General features: G+C 47.1%; 1 protein-coding gene across 16 annotated transcripts in view; it reads left to right on the plus strand.

Moving 5' to 3' along the window:
- PACSIN3 (protein kinase C and casein kinase substrate in neurons 3) overlaps nt 1-12,036 on the plus strand; it is a 564,411-nt gene that overhangs the window by 528,289 nt on the left and 24,086 nt on the right. The gene's annotated exons all lie outside the window — the stretch shown is intronic.

The raw sequence follows: 12,036 nt of genomic DNA on the forward strand, positions 1-12,036 counted from the left end.
ATTGGTTGTTAGGCGAGACAGTTCTGAAATGAAACTGATTTTTCTTTTACCATGAATTCCCTGCCTGACTACTGGAAATATTCATGAGCATCTGAATCCATGCTAGACCCATGCTGGAGAACAACAGTTACAAGTAAGTAACCTGTTCCTTCTTGCAGGCTACAGTCCAACCAAACTAGCTGTAAAGCACTAGGACTGCGCTCAGATCCCCAAAGCAGGCATTACTGGCCTCTAGCCAGAAATCTGTTTCCTCCCTTAACAGCCTTTGACTGATGATTTGCTGTGATGTGAAACCACCCTCCACTAGCATCTGCATGAAGCCCACCCTGGAGATGTTTTAATGTCTCCCCTAACATTAACAGCCTTCATAACCTTGTTCAGGGGGGTTGGGTGGGCAGGAGTAAATTGTCATTTGGAAGAGGATGTGTTCTGTGGCTGCTAAGTGCCAATCAGGTAAGTGCTACTGGCCTTTTTGCTGGGGCAAATCTCCAGTGATGGGATGGTGTGTGTTATGCTGTGGGATGGCGCCTGGCCACCTTCAATTTTGCATTCGGGGGCACAAGGGGATGACGCACCTGGAACCCACCACACGTTGCATGGATAAGATATTACAAAATGTGCAAATGTGCAATTTGGTGGCTTTGTCTGCACCCACTCTGCAATGTTTTCTACTGGAAGGGAGCCGTTTTGTATTCCTTGGATCCACTTGTCTCATTCCCTGAGATCATTCTTTTTGCAGAAGTGGGAATAAAGTGTCTGACAATTCATCCTTCACGCTTGTTTGCCCGCAGTTGGCTCGAAGATGCATCGGCTCTGAGGATCTTGGATAATTGGGGGACTTCAAGACTACCTCAGACTTGACAGTAGTTAGAAATTCTGCACTGTCATTAGACACAACAGCGAAACTGAAAACAAAAAAGGTTAAACGTGCATCTTCTAATTTGTTTGTTTTCCTTGGCCAGTTCAAATCCTCTTTTGGCACAATATAATTATTAGGACAGAGGTGAGAAATCCAAGTCTGAGTGTTTGGTGTGGTCGACTGCACAACATGACATATAGCAATGCGCACAGTGGCGTAACACAATGTGGGGGCCCCGCTGCAAGCCATGCTGAGGGCCCCCTCCACCCAACTCTGCAACAAATCATGGGTCGTGCTGCACTCTGGGCCGGACTAGATTGTCACGCTTGTGCAATATACACAAACGTGCTGTTGAAGGGGTATGCCGCACACTGTACTAGGAGAAAGATATAAATATGTATTTTAATGCAACATACAACACACTTTCTGATAAAAATGGCTATAAAGCCACAGTGTTAGCAGTTAACAATTGTTTTGTAGGTTAACACCAATCCAATACATGCAAGTCACCAACAGTGCACAGGAACATTAATGCGTTGCTATTAAAAATGCCATGCCACAATGAAAACATGTCGAACTGGCTGCACAATGTAGACCAGTGTAAACACATAATAACATTACAGCATGCCAGGCCACATTTAGACATACTTAGACTGGTTGCACCAAAATGCCAGTCAAAGCAATAACTCATCAAGAAGAGCAAACATTAAAGCCTGCGTCGCTGCGGCCTCTACCAACATGGCTGAAATCTTTAAAATCTGCAAGGAGAACTGGTCAATTCTGTTGCGGTCTCTACCTCTCCTGTTCCCTTCAAGGCCCTCTGTACGGCTCTGGCCTTTCAATTTTCCGCAAAATCTCAGGACATCCTGTCCTCTTCCTCTCCCTCTCTCGGCCCCCTTTGGCCATCTCTACCTCTCCCCCTCCTTTTTCCTCTTTCTCTCTGACAACACCTGACGAGGTTTCTAGACAAGTATGATCTATGAACGCGTCATCTAAATGGGTGCTCCCCTGCTCCTCCAGAACCATCAAGGACCATATTGACACCCTCGCTCGAGCCTTGGCCGATTTCAGTAATCACTCTTTAGCCACTGGAACGTTCCCCTCTCCCCTTAAACACTCCCTTGCGCACCCACTCCTCAAGAAGCCGTCTGCTGATCCTACCTGCCCGGCAAACTATTGCCCAATCTCCATCACCCCTTTCTTGGGCAAACCCTTGGAAAAGCTTACCATCTCCCAGCTTAATCTCCACACAAACTGTTGGTTGTCTCCATGACCATCAGTCTGGCTTCACAGCTGCCGGAAGCATGGAAACTGCTCTCCTGAACACCCGTGAAGATCTGCTCTCTAATCTTGATTCCAGCATTCCTTCTGTCCTCACCCTCTTGCTTTCTTCTGCTTTCGACATGGTCAACAACGGCATCCTGAGCAATCGACTCTGTGAGAACCTGGGCATCACGGGTCAGGACCTAGAGTGAAAGACCTCCTTCCTCTTGGACCGCCCCCCATGTCCAACCTGGTCCCAATCTCTCTGCCACCTCTCTCTACCTGTGGTGTTCCCCAGGACCCTATACTCTCAACCTGATTTTTCAACCTCTACTTAGCCCCTTTGGCCCACCTGATCTGTACCTTCTCCTCTAACTTTCAGTGTTATGCGGATGACTCAGCTTTCCTTCAGGCTCCCCTCAGCCTCCTCTCCAACTCATTCCTGGTTGTCTATCTGCGATTCAGAATTGGTGCGCTTCCAACGATCTCTGCCTTAATGCCAGTAACACGGAGATCCTTCTCATTGGGACCCCGGCACCAGCTTTACCTCTCTCACTCTGGCCGTCCGCCTTCGGCCCTCTTCATCTTCCTGCGAGGGAAAAAACCTTGGTGTCATCTTCTATGCCACTCTTTCTCACCTCACATCTCGGATGTCATCAAGAAGTTCCACTACCAGCTGCTCCTCCTCAAAAGGGACTCTTCCCTTTCTCGCTTTCCACCAGACGCTCAGTCTCCAGAGCCCTGGTTCTCTCTAGGCTGGACTACTGCAACAGCCTCTTTCTCATTCTGCCTTCCTCTACTCTCCGTCATCTGCAACTAATCCAGAACAGGACTGCAAGACTTATTCTTGGCTTCAAGCGCAGGGATCATATCTCTCCAGCCCTTAAATCTTACCACTGTCTCCTGGTGGTTGTAAGTTCAAGACCCTTCCCATTGTCCACAAGGCTTTCTGGGGCCGGGGCCTGCACTTAATCTAACGCTCTCTTCCAAAATACCTTCCATCTCGAGCCCTTCGCTCAGCTACCTCCAACTCTCTAAGGGTTAGATGCTTCTCCCGGCAGAGAGTGGGGGTGAGGGGCAGGTAGATCTCTCTCTCCTATGCTGGTGCCTCCCTCTGGAATGGCCTCCCTGCCCCTTCAAACTTGAGCCAGACCATCAGAAGTTTCGGAAGCAGCAAAACTTTCCTTTTCTCCTCTGCTTTCTCTCTCCCTCCCCTGCTGACCTACCTGTCTTCTGTACCGTCCGGTTGCTTGGATGCCCTCAGAGTCTCTCTGAGTCCAGGCTCTTTCTTGATTGCTCACCCTTGCATTGTCTCGTGCCTACAATGCACTTAGGGGCTGTAACTGTAACCCTGCAACCCCTTGTTCTCCTTGCACTACCCATAGCCGCGCTGCCCTGGCTGCACTTAATCAGAGCATTGCAGCCCTGTTTTCCCCTCCCCTCTCCCTTGCACTTCCCCCTTCCCTTTCCTCTTGCACCTCTCGTTCTCGCAATGACACAAGGTCTAGTGAGATCGTTTGTCTTGTCCTCCCTCTATCTTCCCTCCCTTGTCTTGTCACGCATAGAAACACTTGTGTACAGGCACGTTATAAATGACTTTTATCATATCATTTTATTACAGATGCCCAGAAAAATATACAATGCCGCAGTAATGAAATGGTTAGGTTGGCAGCACCCAAATGCCAATCTAGCCAGGTAATTGCACTTAGCAGGACTGCTTTATCACAAATTCCCAGTTAAAAGGAAGTCATACCAAACTGAGGAATGATCAGACTGGCTGCACCAAAATGCCTCTCTAGCCACTGATGCCACGTTATGCCTGCTTAGCCTGGACATGGACAACATTATGATTTATCGCACAATCCCGCCCCCCCACACATGCCTTCCCCCTCCCCCTCCTACTCCAACCCACAGAATCAGCTCCATGGCCAAGAATTACTTCCACATCCCTCTTCCTTGTCCCAGAGCTTATGCATGAGGCTCCTTGCCTCATAGGAAGTACTGGGATGAGGAAGAGTGGGACTAGGAGTAATGAAGATTACAGGTAGCTAAGTCAGTTATTACCTCCATGTAGCTGTACTTTATCCCAGTATTTGTGTATGAGGCAGAGTACTGGGACGTGGAAGAATAGGGCTAGGAGTAATCAAGGCATTAAACACAAGTAGTGGCGCAACACCATTAAGTTGACTGGGCTTCAGCGCTCCCGCCCTTCCCTCTCCCCTGACATTTTGGACTATGCTGACTCGACCTGGCTGACCTTTAGTCACTCTGCCTTCATAAAGAAATGAGTTCTGTTGCAGAAATAATTTCTTTATTAATGCAAAGTGAATTCAAATTGAAACTTTCTTTTTGAAGTCTGAGGGCTCCCCCAACCCATGACATGGAAGACCCTAGGCTGGAGGGCGTCATGGGGTGGGGGGAGCCCTATGACTTCAAAAATAGTTTCTTTTTGAAGTCACTCTGCCTTCATAAAGAAATAATTTTCTTTTTTTTTTTCTTCAAGTGGGGCCCCCTCCCAGGACATGTGCTGGTGGGGCCCCCGCACCGCAGGGCTGCGGGGCCCCCTATTACGCCAGTGAATGCGCATCACCCTACAAAGGTCTGTTTTTCTCCTGCTGTGTTGATTTTGAGCAGGGGTACCAGCACATGTGAGTGTGCTCAATGTGGTGGGGCAGGGCCCTCTGTATGTCGGGACCTATCCACCTGAATAAGCACACAGAGCCAGTTGCTTGACACTGGGGTTCACGTGCCCCGTGGCATGGGTGGCCCCTTTTTATTAGCTCTGTACCTCGTGACCTGATGCATCACAAGACCTAAAAGGGACATACACCACACTCCTCCTTTTTCATAACTGAACAACGTAAATAACATTCCAGCACACTTTCTTCAATCACTCCAGGACTGCAGATCGAATGATCTGGCAACAAACCCCTTGGGACCCTCTGGAACAAAGCCTCCACAGGCAGTACTCCTGTCGAGCAGTGTGGAGTGGAGCGATATTCAGATAGGAACTGGTATAGTGCTTGCCGTTGGCATCTTGCCTGTCCATGTGCAATGCAGAATACCTTATTGAGTGTTTTCCTCATTCTTTCTGCATCCCTGTTGGCTCAGGGCCAAATTGGTGTTATTTTCCGGCGTTTGATTCCCAGGCCTTAAAGATATTCAGAGAACCCTCTGCTTTGGAAAGGCGGGCTGTTATCAGTGCAGATTTGATAGGGGAGTCCGTGGGTGGCAAATACCTTTTCTAGGACGGGTATACGTCTTCAAGTGTGGTGGATTCTACAACTTCTGGATATCTTGACCATTGGTCCACGAGGACTAAGAAATGGGTATCTCGGCAAGTGGTCCCAAAGTCCATTGTATTGTTTCCCTGGGGACGTTGTTTCGGTCCATGGATTCTATGTACAGGTCTCTTTGGTATGGTAGCACAAGCATGCTCGGATAAATTCTTCCACTTTATCCTTGAGGCCTGGAAACCAGACCTTCATCCTGAGCCGAGCGTTGGTTTTGGCCACTCCCTGATGTCCTTTGTGTGCCTGTTCCGGCTAGTCAGTAACTAGCGGAAGCACTCGTCATTTGCTGACGCCTCCCATATCTCCTCGAGAGACATTGATGTGGGCGTTGCCAAGGATGTTGGGGTATGCAGAAATTCTTCTGTCTCTTTCCCTTCTTCCTCTTCTTCCTGATCCTTTGCCTCTATAGTGTGTCGGGACACGTAGTCCGCAGCGTTTGCATTTCCCGGGCTGTACACCAGCTCGATGTCGTATTCCTGCAAAGCTAGAAGCCACTCGATTCTCGCCGGTCGCTTGGAAGACGACCCCATCATGATTGGGATAAAAGGCTTGTAGTCAGTGAGCGCTGTCACTGATTTGCCAAATACATAGAGGTGGAAGTGCTTAAAGCCCCAGAGCACAGCCAGAGCCTCGTGCTCTATTTGTGAGCATCTCTGTTGAGTGTCTGAGAGGGCCCTACTTGCTGGGTTAGTATAGCCCCAAGACCATATGGGGTGATGTCTACGATGATATCCGCTCTCTCGTTTGGGTCATAGTAAGCCATGCAGTCCCTCGCTGTGTGTGCATTCTTGATCTCCTCAAAGGCGCCCTGTTCCAGAGCAGTCCCTTTCCAACTGCTGTGCTTTTCGGTGAGATTGCGAAGGGGTTCTGAAAGAGTGGCTAAGTTACGTATAAATCTCCCACATTATGGGATCATGCTGAGAAAGCTACGTATCTCTGAAGCATTGGTAGGTGTTCCGCTTGCCTGGATGTCCTTTACCTTGACGGAGGCGAGGAGAAATCCCAGTCTTGAAATACAAAACCAAAGAATTCAATATTTTTCTGTAAGAATGCACATTTCTCCTTGTGCAAAATGAGTCCTATTTGTTGGATTCGCCTTAGCATGCTCCCCAGCCTTTCCAAATGCTCTTGTTCAGAGCTGGCGTAGACCATGATGTCATCACTTAAGTTGATGGCTCGCTTCAGACTGGCCAGCGCACCACGGATTGTGTTCCTTTCTGATGGAGTTCCTCCATTAGGAACTTACTTTGTTTTCCTGGAACACTTCTGCCATGGAGGATATGCCAAAATGTAGGCGTTTATACCTATACAACACACAATGTGTAGTAAATGTGGTCAGGTAACATGATGCTGGGTCCAACACCAATTGGTGATATCCCGATCTCCGGTCCAGTTTGGAGAAAAACTTTGCTCCCTATAAGTCGGCTAGAATGTCATCCATCGTTGGTGTGATGCGTCTCTCCCTCCTGATTGCTCCGTTTGATAATTGCATGTCCACACATATGCGAATTAAGTCTGGCTGTCTTGGCTTGCTGGCAATCACAATTGGGGAGACCCATGGGGTTGGTCCTTCTAATGTCTCTATGATGTCCGTGTTGACCATGTTCTCAAGTTCTTTGTCAACCATTACTCTTAGATGAAAGGTGCACGCCTGTGCTTCAATGTCGTTGACTGTACTGTGTGGTCAATGTGTAGTCGAACTGGCTCCCCAGTGAATTTCTCTACAATGATAAACGCCTTAGCATGTCCGGTCAGTAGGTATTAAATGTCCTGTACGTATATTCTGAAGGCAAAGTTTACAACGATGTGCAAGGCTTCTGCCGCGGCGCATCCCTAGTAGTGTAAGTTTGCTGACTTTGGTGACGATGAACCTTGCTCTGTTGGTAGTGTCCTCATGACGAGCAGACGCAACAAAGACTCCTTCCAACGGCAGTGGCACCTTCGCCCCAAATGTGTATATCTGTACTTGTGTTTGTTAGGGGTGGGACACTTGTCAAGCTGCAGTGGTGATCATCCACCATGACACTTATGGATGCCCCAGTGTCAATCAGTAAGGGGATCTGGGTGTATCCAATGTGAACCGTACATTTTGGTTGTCGTTGTTTTGAAGCATTTAGCTCTGACACGCTGGAAATAAAGAATACATCCTCTTCATCTGTTTCTTGGTCTGCCAGTGGTTACTTTCTGTGTAATATTCTGAAACTATTGCCTCAATCCAGCTTGTCCCCGCAGTTGTGATGGTGCTGGCGCGCGGCAGACTCAGGTGAAGTGACATTGTACTGCATCTCCCACATGTGTGGCCTCTCGCTAGTCAATCGTTCGAGTGGGCAAGGTCATAGCCACAGTTTGGGCACATTGTTGTATCCTTTCCTCGCCCCTCCTTCTTACTACCTGGTGGGTGTCTGTCTGGCTTGCAAAATAGTTGTCAATCTATGGTGCAGGCGTCTTCTAGCTTCATGGCGGCACGCATCATGTCTGCTCTGGCATCCGCCAATTCGTGGAAGTGCCAGAGTTCCAGGATGTTATATCTGGTTCGCACAGTATTTGTCTACTTAGTTTACCTGATGAACATCCTTGAATTAGTTGTTGGCGCATCTCGTGTTTCTCATCTGGCCATGCGCACGTCGTAACCATTTGGCTCATCCTGCAATGGTTGGCATGGAAGGATTCCCCTTCTTTCTGTAGAGCATTTTATCATTGGGGATCTCTCATAATCCAGGTTCACCTCGGATGCAAAATACTCCTGCAGAGCTGTTTTGAATGCAGCGAAAGACCTGTCAGTGGGTAGGAGTTTTGAAAAAGTTTGCACACGACAGGGCCAGCAGAGTGGAGCATAACTGACCTCTTTGTATTGTCATTTTCCTCCCCTGTTGCTGCCAAGAACATTTATAGGTGCTTCACCTTGGCAGACAATCTGGGACCCAGGGCTCCGACACATCAAATCCTTGTAGGGTGTGCCACACATGGATTGGCGTTGTACCCCGGCACCTGCAGGGCACCTCCTGCATCATCTGCCATCCTCTGTGGTCGGGCGCATCACAGATGGACACTGACACACTGCTGTGGACTTGTTCAGACTGCAGATGGCTGTTGTATGTCAGGTTTGAGTGCGCTTGGGACAGCGATGCGCACAAGCGCTCCGCATAGGAGCTGCAAACCTTGCCAATCAATTCCGCGACAGAGTACTCTTTTTCCGGTGGCCCAGAGAGTGGCACTGTACAGGGCTGGACACCCGCAACAGGGTGTATGTAGGGCGCACAAGCACTCCTGATGGTAGCTGCAATTCTTGGTTTGGTGAATGCAGGACGATGGGGAGATCTCCACGGTGGTCTGAATGAACTTATCCTCTCTGAAAATGCAAACCAAGAAGCATGGGGTTTAAACATCAAACGCTTCGCCGGTTAGGCTTGTGTTGGCAGTTTGTGCTAATTAGGAATGCAACGCACACTGCACACTCTCTGGGAGTAATAAGGCTGTTTTATGGCACCGAACCTGTGGGCATCGTACGTGCAGCGTCACTGCTGGGTCTGGAGAACGATGCTCTGCTAGTGCGCAGCGTGCACGCACTGTGAGATGTGGCTGGCAACAGGACAGCAGGTTCACGACCACGTGGACCAAGTCCAGCATGGTAACCGCCTTGTCGCCAGTGTGGTGGAGTCGGGCCCTCAGTGTATCAGGGTTACCCACCTGGAAAAGCACACAGAGCCAGTTTTTGCTTGACACTGGGCTCCTTGTGTTCATATGCCTGTGGAATGGACGGCCCCTTTTTATTAATTCTGTACCTCAAGACCTGATGCGTCACACGGTCCTAAAAGGGACATACAACACACTCGATATACCTTTCATTGACTAAAGTTTTCGATCCTTCACTTATGTAACCTACAGTAGACCAAAATTGAGACCCCACAATCAATGGGCTCTTTGTAACCAAGACTTGTGCATGGATCCAGTAAACTATCATTCAAAGGATACCAGCAATTGAATGCGGGCTGCAGAGTGATCAATATAAAGACAATCGCAAAGATGCAGAAATGAACGTGGTCAGAGACATTCTGATCAAATCAACATGGATGGTGGGGGTCCTGAGACGTTCCATAACAAATGAAAACTTGAGAGAGACGAGCAGAGGCACAGTAAGGAATGGAGGTGTTTGCACGTACCGAGTGAAAGTAGACCACCACATAAAAGGGCATCTTAAATTCAGGAAGGGAAGTCAACCCCACATAACCTTGTGCTACAAGACGTTATACCTTTGATGAAACCAGCACGATGAAGTGGGTATCGGGTGATATTGCTGGAAATAACATCGAGGGTGACTCAATATTTTTTTAAAGGCACTATCCAACACTCCCGTTTCTTTATTTAATTGCAACAGTCCTAAAATAGTTTGGGAAGAATGTTTAGTGTCTTAAAAAAATATTGAGTCACCCCTGATGTTATTTCCAGTGATTATATCACACAGAACCCAATAAGTGAATCCCTCAGGAACAGTAGGAAAAATGTACACTCATCAAATATCTTGATAACAAAAGGGCTCTGTTAATTAAAGACTTACAAGGCGAAACACTTGCCATAGAACAAAGAAGCTGCATCTTCTAGCCGTGGCAGCACTGCACCTAACCACTCCTCAGTTTACTTATTAACATGGAAAATGAAAACCTCAGATTAGCCAAGAATAGGATGTTCTTGGCTGCTAGTACATATGCAAGCTACAAGTATTCTCTCAGGAAAGGGAGTTGCTCGTTCATAGGGGCTTTTCATTCCCAATATGTGCAGTTCTGCCAATTGGGGGAAAGTGAATGTAATCGAGCTTGATGTGCTAATCCATCCAGTCTGTACGAGGAGCCAGGCTATGTGCATGGATGAACAATCGAAAGTCCTAATGGGATTGAATGTTTTAGTGGCTGTAGCTGGTAGTCAATCATACAACCAGCTCAATCAGGATGGGAAATACACAAACAGGGAACTAAAGGCCATTTGAGTGAATCGGGGAGTAAATTCAGCGTGAATTCTCTTGAATTCAACGGTCCATTTGGTTGTCAAATGAAACACTCTGTTTTGCCTCAACAGTCTTGATGTGGACTAGCACAAATGCGTTGAATTATATCGTGGCGCAAAGAGCAGCCCAACTCCAACAACTATCAAGAGAGGCTCAAATATTGTGGCTTAGGGACAAAGAGAAGAAAAAGTGCCACGGCAAGAGAGCTGGCTCTCTTCTAAAGACCATTACAAGTTTGTTGTGTGCTACAAGTAGTAGGCTACGTTGTAATACAGTATGGAACACCAGGCATATTTTTGTTTGTAACAAATGAGCACAGGCAATAGTGAAATCTGAACCTGGGTATCCTAGCTCACTTAAAGGGTCCTCGAGCAGTGCAGTTTTATCAAATGCTCCGGTCTTTACTTACACATTATCACTATTCCTCTTTATTCCACATCTGGTACTTTGGTTATAATACAGGCACGCTTGTGATCCTCATTACCCCTGTCAGCAAGCCTTCAAGATCCCCATGTTGGATTCAAATATTAGTATGCACACATATAAGAATAGCATTCGAGTAGGTCTCATTGATCTGAATGAACAGGAGCGTGCGACACCTCAAACCAGAGGCAGCATGATGTCTGAAATTACAGATGGCAGATCTTTCAATGCAAGTCCTGTGAGGGGTCAACTTCGAGACCGACACGTAAATGGAGTTTTCTCAGTTGTCATTTTATTTAAATAATACCGGTTCAGATGAATGCCAATCTTTTCCTAGACTCACAAGGCTTTCCCTACCAAGGCTAAAGGAAAATGACCTAGTGTCCAAAAATGACTGTCCCTCACACTAATACACATAACAAAAGAATAAAGGAATCACTTGGTGATTTAAACTTCACAAAAATAACATGTAAATTAAAACACAAAAGTCATAAACAAGAATCCTTGTGACCAGGATTGGATCCCCTTCCCCTGGATCAGTACAGGATGTTTCAAACCAACCATCAAGTTTGGGGGAGTTCATTTTACTAGCCATGTTCTACTCCGGGTAGAATAAACAGTTCCAATACGTCTTCCATTTGGCAAACCAAAAATATTCTCTCTTCGTATGTCAGGTCAAAATTCAATGTAAATATCCTTTGCTCTGAAGACCAACCACTTTTGTATCACATTGCATTTCTTCTTCATAAACAATACCTTTGCAAGGATCGGTATACACCATTTCATCAAAACACAGTAGTGGAATTATCACTTCCTTTCCGCCATAACCTTCAACCATATTGCAGTACTTCAAATCATATTCCTTCTGGTCCACTCGCCTGCCAGGACTAACCACTATTTGTCTCTTTCCTGGTGTACTTGCATGCCAGGAAGAAACTCTATCACTACGACTTGTAGTCTGAGGTGAGGTTTGTTCCAAACTTTCCACACTTCAATCTACAATGCGGTTGAATCGACAACTGCTTCTTGTTTGTCTTTTGACTTTCAACAAACTTGTTACATAACTTCTTCCACATGTGTATTGTACAATAGGACAATGCTTCTCATATTGGCAATCTGTCCCACTTGATCCTTTCTATAAGGAGGGCTGTTGTCCTGCAGTCTCTGATCTGTTTCTACACAACCTATTTACTGTAGGC

The sequence above is a fragment of the Ambystoma mexicanum genome, chromosome 11 (assembly GCF_040938575.1).
Source record: "Ambystoma mexicanum isolate Mex_15411 chromosome 11, UKY_AmexF1_1, whole genome shotgun sequence".
In the NCBI taxonomy this organism is placed as follows: domain Eukaryota; kingdom Metazoa; phylum Chordata; class Amphibia; order Caudata; family Ambystomatidae; genus Ambystoma; species Ambystoma mexicanum.